We start from the raw sequence: 10382 nt of genomic DNA on the forward strand, positions 1-10382 counted from the left end.
GGTTCTGAAATCATTGTATGGGATAGGCACAGGTCACAGGAAGCCATGCTTGCCCTCTAGGTTCTGACACTGGAAGCTATCTCTGTCCACTAATGTCTCCATTCACTCAGCACCTCTATCATAAACAGAGCTGTCTGTGCACACATAACGAAGTGATTGCCTGCCCACAGGGAGCCCAGAGTCCATTCAATGGGTAAAGAGCTGAGTCAGGTTATTTTTTTTCCCCTGAGATTTCTTCTATTCAATATTTCCTTTATTGACTCGTGCTACTCTTAATGGGTAAAACTTTGCTTTTGCAAGATCCCTTAAAATACCCCTCCCGGGCCAACGGCCGTTTATCTTGGCAGCAGGTAGCTCCAAAAAATTTGGAAAGTCTCTGCTTGGCATGGGCTCTGAGCTACTGGCACGTTAGAGATTAATAAAGCATATTTAACAGCGCTCGGGTCGCTGCAACACAATCCCTCCCCGTGAAATGTGCGAGATTCTTTGTTCACGGTGAACAAAGACGAAGCCGGAATGGGCCAACCATGACAACCAGAGATAGGAAGCATCTTTCATCTGGTAACTGCTGGGTAGGAATCGATGCCCAGTGCTCAACGATACATCTGCTTCGTCTCTGCTATACAAACGGGGCAGGAGCATGGACCCCTGAGCCGGGGACTAACTGAATAAACCGCAGCTCTAAGATATCTTCGCTGTACCTGTTGCCTTGAAGCCCAAGAAAAGAGTGAATTGAAAGGCAGTCTATTAAGGAACGTGTCCAAAAGAAGAAAAAGGAATCGGGATCTACAAAGACATTTCCAAACATTTTGGCTTTTTATTAGGAAAGCAAAATGCTTAGGTTTGATTAGATATTAGCATTCGCTTAGGGGAAAAGACAGTAACCAGGAAAACTTTGCTCAAATGTACAGGTGTGGGGCTGGTAGCACAGGAAGGCGACAACAGCGACAAGAACAGAAAACTAAAACTCAAGCAAGCATTAGACCAATTACAGGTTCCGGTTCCGAGGAGGAAGCAATTCAGTGCGGAAACCCCACACACCTGGATTCTTGTGCAAAGCAAGCACCAGAAGAAAATAGCAGGGAGCCACACGCGCAAAGGCACCGTGGTGGTGAGTGCCAGCACAGCCTCAGCAGCCTCCCAGTGATGGGTGATTCCCATATTTACACTGAGCGACTCCTCCGGAGTCCTCTAGAAAAAGAAATGTCACACAGACCTGCAACACAGAACTCCAGACCACTGCTCCGCTCCTGCTGGGCACAGTAACCTAGGTTCTCTATGTCAAAGTCCACATGCAGTGGGACAAAAAGCGAAGCAAAGAAAAGTTCTATCCTTACCTAAAAGGCATAGCAGACAGGCCAGCTAGTTGCTCCTGGGTTCTGTCTCACTCCATCCAAACTCCTAGTGCTATCCAAGAGGGCTCCTGGGGGGGCTCTCGGATCTTCCTGTAGGAGTTTTTTGATCACTGGCTTGCTTAACAAACACGCCTGTGTTCTGTGGGTGTTTGAATGCAGTACCACACCGGGCACCCGGCCAACTCTCAGCTTCCACAGGCGCAACGGGAGAAAACCCCACACCCTCCCAAACAGGCTTCCCTCCTTAGTGTCTTTTAAGGTGGGGATCCAGGTGTCATCTCTGGTTGGAGGGTTGCGCGAAAGCTCCCTTTTCCGCCTTCTCCACGGCCGGGTGGGAGCCCCAAAGTTTGTTTTTTCTATCTCACTGCCCTGAAGTTCTCCTCGCGATCGGGATCGCCCGGCTTGCCTTTCCACCAGCTGCACTTTAAATGTATTTTAATTGGCTGGAATGTCGAAAGAATCTATTTGGCAGCCGTTTACATGGGACGCACGCCCAGGGCAGCTGAAAAGAGGCCCCAGAAACGGACGATTACTTCATCAAAAGCGGCAGTTTGAATAGCACTGACTCCTACATAACTACAAGGAACGGAGTTCCATGGCCAAGACGGAATAATTAATAATTAGTGTTGAAAAATTCTTCATTCATCTAAAAAAAGCCAAAACGGGGGAGGGGGGAATCCCCGCAGGTAGGAGAGTTCGTTCTGAAAGGGGTGATTTATTAGGGCCCCTGTTCCTCTCTCTACAAACATTGATTTTGTATAGCCTTACAGGAGGGACATATGCATGATTTGGTTTGCCTGGAAAGTTAAATCATGTAATTTTCACTTTCAAAGAGCCCCTGAGATGCACAGCATTTTCGACCCTCATACATTAGCCATAGCCCGCAGCAGATATTTTCCTGAGTAATATGCAGTTGCTCCTGGTGGTCTTTCTTTCCCTTGGTTGGTTGGTAACCTCTCCACTAGATCCGGCTTCAAACAGATTCACCCTGAATCAAGCTAGATGATCATCGGCACATAGTATTTACAAGCCTGATTAGCATGGGAACTATTGCAAGTGAAGAAGGCTGGGAGATGGCTTGGATGGATCAGAACCCTTGTTAGGCAAGCATTAGGGCCTAGGTTCAAATCCTTAGAAGACATGAAAAAAGCCACATCTCAGTAGGAGGCTAGCTGGGGGTGGCTGGCTGCCCTTGTCACATGAGATGAAGGCGGAGAGGATTCCCAGCTTCCTTCTCTAGCCTCTGCATAGACATGGATATCTGTATCCTCACACAAATGTGAGTATGAACTCTCTCACATACATACATACAGAAAAAGTTCCTCAAAAATGCCAGTTTAGGCAGATTCAGACATTAAACAGTAGATAACTATACAAACACATATGCATAAATGTCTCAAAAAATAGAATAACAAAGCAAGCCACAAGTCAGATAAAACAGATAAATGGCAAAGCCTTCACATTTTTCTAGACTACTGATTCTCCAGGATTTATTGGTATGTCTCAAGTGGGCTTACAGATGAAAAGAATCTCAGGCCTTCTGGGTTGCCCTAATGATCTCCTGTATTCAGAGCACCTGTCTTTAGTGGGGGTACCTAGAACAAGGCAAGCACCCCAAGTTTTCCTCTCTGTGGAAAAATGTGAGCCAGGAAACACTGACACATTCATTACTCTGCCTTGTCTTCATGTTAATAAAACTCTCTGTGGTTCTCAACAAGACAGAACATGAGGAGAGGTGATGTATGTGTGTGTCGTTCAGGACGATTTGTTGAACTGCTCAGAGGCAAAACCCAGCTCAATGGGAAGCCAAAGAGGAGGTGAGAGAAAAGGCCTGGACCAGCCTTGTGGATGTGTGAGCCCTGCAGAACCCTGCAGGGGCTTCTGTGTGTGTTAACATCGCTGTATGCACCTTTTAACATCACTCTGATATTACATTTATTAGTTCATTCTGTGTATGTACGTGGAGGTCAGAGGTCAGCCTGCAGAAGTCTGTCCCCTCCTTCCACCATGTGGGTCCCAGGATCAGACTTGGGTCATCCGGCTTGGCAGGTACATTTACCTGATGACCCATCTCACGGGCTTTTATCTTGCCATCCTTGACTTCTTAATTGAACAAGGGGCCCTGTGGTTTCACTTTGTTGGGGCTGGAAAACAGGCAGCTGCACCTGAGAGGAACAGCAGCCATCTGTGAGGTTGAACGCATATTTTAAAATCTAAGGAAGAGCCTACTACTGTGTCCATGACACGGGCTTTCCACACCTTTGCCTTATTTGACCCTTTGCTACTAGAAAGGTAGATGGTGAGCAGAGGTCTAAGATGTAGAATGTTTACAGCAACCATGGGATAGGATGGTGATCTCCGTATTGTGAGCGGTTTACCCTGGTTGAATGCATCACCACACTGCATCTGGTGGGTTCAGACTCTCCTTCCCCATACGGCCAGCTCCCCTTTGAGTTATTCCAATGCATAACCAGCCATCTTCTTTTTCCAAACTAACTTAAATTTAACTGTGCTTAACTTTGCCCAACCCAAAGGTACTGCTGACCTTCCACTGTGAATTGCAGTAGCTCTCAAGCTCTTAGGGAAGCAGGTACCCCTGGAGTGCTTTCCATTACCTTCCCTGATGCCTGGATGGTAGCCTTCCTGCACTTATGAGAAGGCATACAGAAAGCCTGATCTCTCTTAGAGAGAAGCTTGCTTTTAGATGTTAAGCACTTCCTGTCTTTGTTTTCTTGAGCCTGCTACCTGGACTTCTAAATGTTTGACCTCAGTGTTTAGTAAGCAAACAGATCAGCATTCCAGAAAGAGAATTTCAGAGATTAACAGATCCCATTATTTTTCAAAGGACATTTGAAGCAAGAGAACAATCACACATAGGCACGCACACTCATTTGCACAGTCACATGGACACATGCACATACATTCACTCACAGAATCTAGTTTGTATGTGTATGCTTTCTTTTGCTACTTTGTGTCTGTGTGTGACATGTTCAGTTGTAAATACATGTTGTGTGCATGTAGAAGCCACGGATCAACACGAGTCATTTCCTCAATTGTTCTCAGCCTTAATTTTTAAAATAGGACCTGACCACTGAACCTGGGACTGTTGACCAGTGTTGTGGTTTAAATACGAAATGTTCTGCTTCAGTTTGGGTAATCCGAACACTTGGTCCTCAGATGCTGATATTGTTTGGGGAGGTTTAAGAGATGCAGTCTGGCAGGAGAAAGTATATCTTTGGGGGACGGGGGGAGATGGGGCCTGTGAATGATGTAAATACAGTACTTCTTATGACATTCTCAAAAAATACCTGATGGAAATTGCCCAGGACAGATGATTATTCCAGATGGTACTCGTGTTGCCTCTTTTGACATGCACACAGTGCTGTGGCGTAAGCAGTATTTATCCTTCTTTTGCAGGTTTATAAACCGAGATAAAGATCTGCCAAAACTGCACACAGTGCCACTCCCAGAAGTTGGCTGGGCAGAGATTTAAACTCTACTCCCTGAATTTTCTTTCCTAAGATGATGTCCCACCTGTCATAAGCAAGCCGAGGAACGGAAAACAACTGGCTCCTTGGGGGGAGGCTCTTTAGCCCCCAAATTTGGTGCTGATGTAGGAAAATAGCCCTGGGCAAAGACGGAGTCTGGGAAACTCTGGAAGTGGGAGGAAAAGATGAAGGAGAAGAGATGGAGGGGGGAGAAAAAGAAAAGAAAGAGGAAATGAGAAAAGGGAGGAAAGATGAAGGGAGAGGAAAGAGGGAGGAAAGGAAGGGAGAGGAGAGGGAAATGGGGATTGACAAGAAGGGAGTGACTTTGGATATTCCTTGAATTCAGTAATGGTGTCTTAAAACCCCTGCATCTAAAGGAGGTGCTTCAGAAGACTAGGGGTAAAGAGACAGCCCAGCAATGTGCTGGAAATCCAAAGAAAACTCTCCACACATAAGTCTGTGCAGCTGCTGTTATCCAATACAGTCTCAGCTTTTCCATGGTATCTTGACCTTTGACCTCATCAAAATCACAGTGACAAAATGATTAGTGCACAGCTTTGGAATTTGTTCTTGCTAAGCACACTTCCGGGTTATTGTCTCAGGCAATCATGATGAGACCTTACATGCTCCAAAATGCTCTTCTCTGCATTGCTGAGACGCAGGTCAACAGAGTGTTCAAAACACAAACCACACAGGCTGTATTTCTGTGATAAACCTTGGTCCAAGTCCCGAGATGGATTAGCTCTTTGGAAGCATGTGATCACCAAGATTTTAAAGATGGAAGAACAGAAAGGGGGCATAGAGCTTGGACTTGCCTTCTGGCTTCCAATCACCTCTCTCCTGCCTCTGGGAGCAGTCTGCTGCCCTGAGCTGTGGGACAAGCGACTGAGGAGACACTTAGCTCTGGCTCCCCTTTTTGTCTCCCTTGTTCAGTATTTTCTCCAATAGTCAGGAGTGTTTTCCTTTCTCTCAACACAGGTCTGCAAGAGGCCAAGTTTGACAGAGGTGTTTTACAAGTTCTTCTTGGCTTGTTTTGAGGGATTCTGTCTTATAACTCAAGATGCTTTTCAAAGACATCTTCCTGGTTTCATTGTTACTGTGATTTAATGCTCTGACCAAAAGCAATGTACGGGAGTTGCTTCTGCTTCCAAGTCACAGACCATTGAAGGCAGTCAAGTCAGAAACTTGAAGGTGGGATTGTTTGCTTTTTCACACAGCGTTGTCTCTGACCAAGGAACTCACAGTTAATAAAGTGCAGCAGAAATCATGAAAGAATGCTGCCAACGGCTTGTGCTCTAAGACCAAGGATCGAGAAATGGGACTTAATGAGATTGCAAAGTTTCTGTAAGGCTAAGGACACTGTCAAACAAACAAAACGGCAGCCAACAAATTGGGAAAAGATCTTTACCAACCCCACATATACAAAGAACTCAAGAAGTTAGACTTCAGAGAATCAAACAACCCTATTAAAAAATGGGGTACAGAGCTAAACAAAGAATTCTCAATTGAGGAATATTGAATGGCTGAGAAGCATCTAAGGAAGTGCTTGACATCCTTAGTCATCAGGGAAATGCAAATCAAAACAACCCTGAGATTCCACCTCACACCAGTCAGAATGGCTGAGATCAAAAACTCAGATGACGAGGATGCAGAGCGGAGCCTGGCCCATCTGCCACCCGGAACGGCGGTTCGTAGAGGCTGAGCAACTGGTTGGTGGGAGACCTGAGCTGCCAGGGAGCAGAGAGATCTCTGCGGAGTGCACACGGAAAGTGCACCCCCTGCCTTGCCCTGCCCCACCCTGTCTGATCCAGGGACCAGGAACAGAACTTTAGAACTTCTGTTCCCACCCAGCGACTCTGAGGCATAGAACAGGGCTCGACCCATCTGCCACCTGGACCAGTGGAGATCCAGGGACACAGACCAGATACAAGGGAAAGGCAAGAACATATCACTGACAACAAAATGGCAAGAGGAAAGCAAAAGAGTATATCCCAAGGAAACCAAGACAACCTGGCAACACCAGAACCCAGCTCTCCCATAACAGCAAACATCGGAATACCAAACACTCCAGAAAAGGAAGGCACAGACCTGAAATCATACCTCAAGACGCTGATAGAGATACTTAAACAAGAACGGGAGGAGAAGCAAAAAGATTTAGAAGCTTTTAAAGAGGAAACAAGAAAAACACTCAAAGAACTCAAAGAACTAGACGAAAACAGAATCAAAGAGATGAAGGAAAGGAAAAAGGAATTTAAAACGGAAATTGACACAATAAAGAAAACACAAAAACAGATAACCCTAGAGGTAGAACACCTAAAAAAGAAATCAGGAATCACAGAAGTAAGCATTTCCAATAGATTACAAGAGATCGAAGAGAGAATCTCGGGGGCAGAAGACAACATTGTAAACATAGACAAAACAGCCAGAGAAGATGCAAAAAACAAAAAGATCCTAACGCAAAATGTCCAGGAAATCCAGGACACAATGAGAAGACCGAACCTAAGGATAATAGGAATAGAAGAGGGAGAAGAGTATCAACTAAGAGGCACAGTAAATATCCTCAACAAAATCGTAGAAGAAAACTTCCCTACCCTCAAGAATGAGATGACCACGAGCATAAAAGAAGCCTTCAGAACTCCAAATAGGTTGGACCAGAAAAGAAATACCTCCCGACACATAATAGTAAAAACATCAAGTGCCCAAAGCAAAGAAAGAATACTAAAAGCAGTAAGGGAAAAAGGTCAGGTAACATATAAAGGCAGGCCAATCAGACTCACACCCTATTTCTCAACAGAGACTATGAACACTAGAAGAGCCTGGACAGACATCATGCACAACCTAAAAGAACACAAGTGCCAGCCCAAGCTGCTATACCCAGCAAAACTATCAATCACCATCGATGGAGAGATGAAGATATTTCAAGACAAATCAAAATTTACACAATATCTGACCACAAACCCAGCACTACAACGAATTATAGGTGGAAAACCCAATACAATGAGGGAAAATACAGCCTAGTAAAAACAAGAAAACTCCTAAACAAGAAAACTTAAAGAAGAAAAAGACACAGACACAACTCAACCCACAAAAGCAATAATGGCAGGAAACAGAAACAACTATTCCTTGATATCTATTAACATAAATGGATTCAACTCCCCAATAAAGAGACATAGACTATCAGACTGGATACATAAACAAAATCCAGCCTTTTGCTGCATACAGAAAACTCATCTCAGAGACAAAGACAGACACTATCTCAGAGTAAAAGGGTGGGAAAAAAACATCCAAGCAAACAGCTCCAAGAAGCAAGCTGGAGTGGCTATTCTAATATCGAATAAAGTAAATTTCCAACCAAAAGTTATCAAAAAAGATAAGGAAGGACACTTTTTACTCATTACTGGGGAAATCTGTCAGGAGAAACTCTCAATCTTTAACATATATGCTCCAAATAAAAAAGCACCCACATTCATAAAAGAAATCCTACTAAAGCTCAAAAAATACATTTCACCCCACACAATAATAGTGGGAGACTTTAATACCCCACTCTCACCAATGGAAAGATCATGGAAACAGAAACTGAACAAGGACACTGCAAAACTAGCGGAGACTTTGAACCAACTAGAATTAATAGATATATACAGAACATACTATCCTAAAGTAAAAGTATACACCTTCTTCTCAGTAACCCATGGCACCTTCTCGAAAATTAACCACATAATTGACAAATTCCTAGACAGATACAAGGTCCCAAAGTTAAACCAGGACCAAGTAAACCATCTAAATAACCCTATAACACCTAAAGAAATAGAAGAAGTCATCAAAAGTCTCCCAACCAAAAAAAGCCCACGTCCAGACGGGTTCAGTGCAGAATTTTACCAGACATTTATTGGGGATATAACACCAATACTCTACAAACTATTCCAAAAGATAGAATCAGATGAAATACTACCTAACTCATTTTTTTTGAGGCTACAATAACCCTCGTACCTAAACCACACAAAGACCCTACAAGGAAAGAGAACTTCAGACCAATCTCACTTATGAACATTGATGCAAAAATACTCAACAAAATCCTTGCAAACCGAATCCAAGAACACATTAAAACGATCATTCATCATGACCAAGTAGTCTTCATCCCTGGGATGCAGGGATGGTTTAATATAAGGAAATCCATCAATGTAATCCACCATATAAACAAACACAAAGATCAAAATCACATGGTCATCTCACTAGATGCTGAGAAAACATTTGACAAAATCCAACACCCCTTCATGTTAAAAGTCCTGGAAAGAACAGGAATCCAAGGTGCATACCTAAACATAATAAAAGCAATATACAGCAAACCAACAGCCAACATCAAACTTAATGGTGAGAAACTTGAAGCAATCCCACTAAAATCAGGGACTCAACAAGGCTGCCCACTCTCCCCCTACCTATTCAACATAGTACTGGAAGTCCTGGCTGGAGCAATTAGACAGCAAAAGGAGATCAAGGGGATACAAATCAGAAAGGAAGAGATAAAAACATCACTCTTTGCCGAGGACATGATAGTGTACTTAAGTGACCCCAAAAATTCCACCAGAGAACTCCTATAGCTGACAAACAAGTTCAGCAAGTGGCTGGATACAAAATTAACTCGAACAAATCAGTAGCCTTCCTATACTCAAAGGACAAGCATGTGGAGAAAGAAATTAGGGAAAAGGTACCCTTCACAATCGTCACAAAAACTATGAAATACCTTGGTGTGACTCTAACTAAGCAAGTGAAGGACCTGTATGACAAGAACTTCAAACCTCTAAAGAAAGAAATTGAGGAGGATCTCGGAAAATGGAAAGATCTCCCATGCTCATGGATTGGAAGATCAACATTTTAAAAATGGCCATCCTACCAAAAGCAATCTACAGATTCAATGCAATCCCCATCAAAATTCCAACCCAGTTCTTTAAGGAATTGGAAAGAGCAATGTGCAAATTCATATGGAATAACAAAAGAACTAAAATAGCGAAATCCATCCTCAACAACAAAAAAACATCTGCGGGAATCACTATTCCTGACCTCAAGCTATATTACAAGGCAATTGTGTTGAAAACTGCATGGTACTGGTACAGAAATAGGCATGTGGATCAATGGAATAGAATAGAAGATCCAGAAATGAGCCCTCATGTATATGGTCACCTGATTTTTTACAAAGGAGCAGTAAACATTCAATGGAAAAAGGACAGCCTATTCAACAAATGGTGCTGGTCCAACTGGCACTCAGCATGCAAAAGAATGAAAATAGACCCTTTCTTATCTCCTTGTACAAAGCTCAAGTGTAAGTGGATCAAAGATCTCCACATTAATTAGATACACTGAAATTATTAGATGAGAAAGTAGGGAAAACCTTAGAACACATAGGCACAGGAGAAAATTTCCTGAACAAAACACCAATGGCTCAAGCTCTAAGGTCAAAGATTAACAAATGGGACTTAATGAGATTGTAAAGTTTCTGTAAGACTAAGGAAATTGTCAAGAAAACAAAAAGGCAACCAACAGAATG

The sequence above is a fragment of the Micromys minutus genome, assembly GCF_963924665.1.
Source record: "Micromys minutus genome assembly, chromosome: 6".
Taxonomy (NCBI): domain Eukaryota; kingdom Metazoa; phylum Chordata; class Mammalia; order Rodentia; family Muridae; genus Micromys; species Micromys minutus.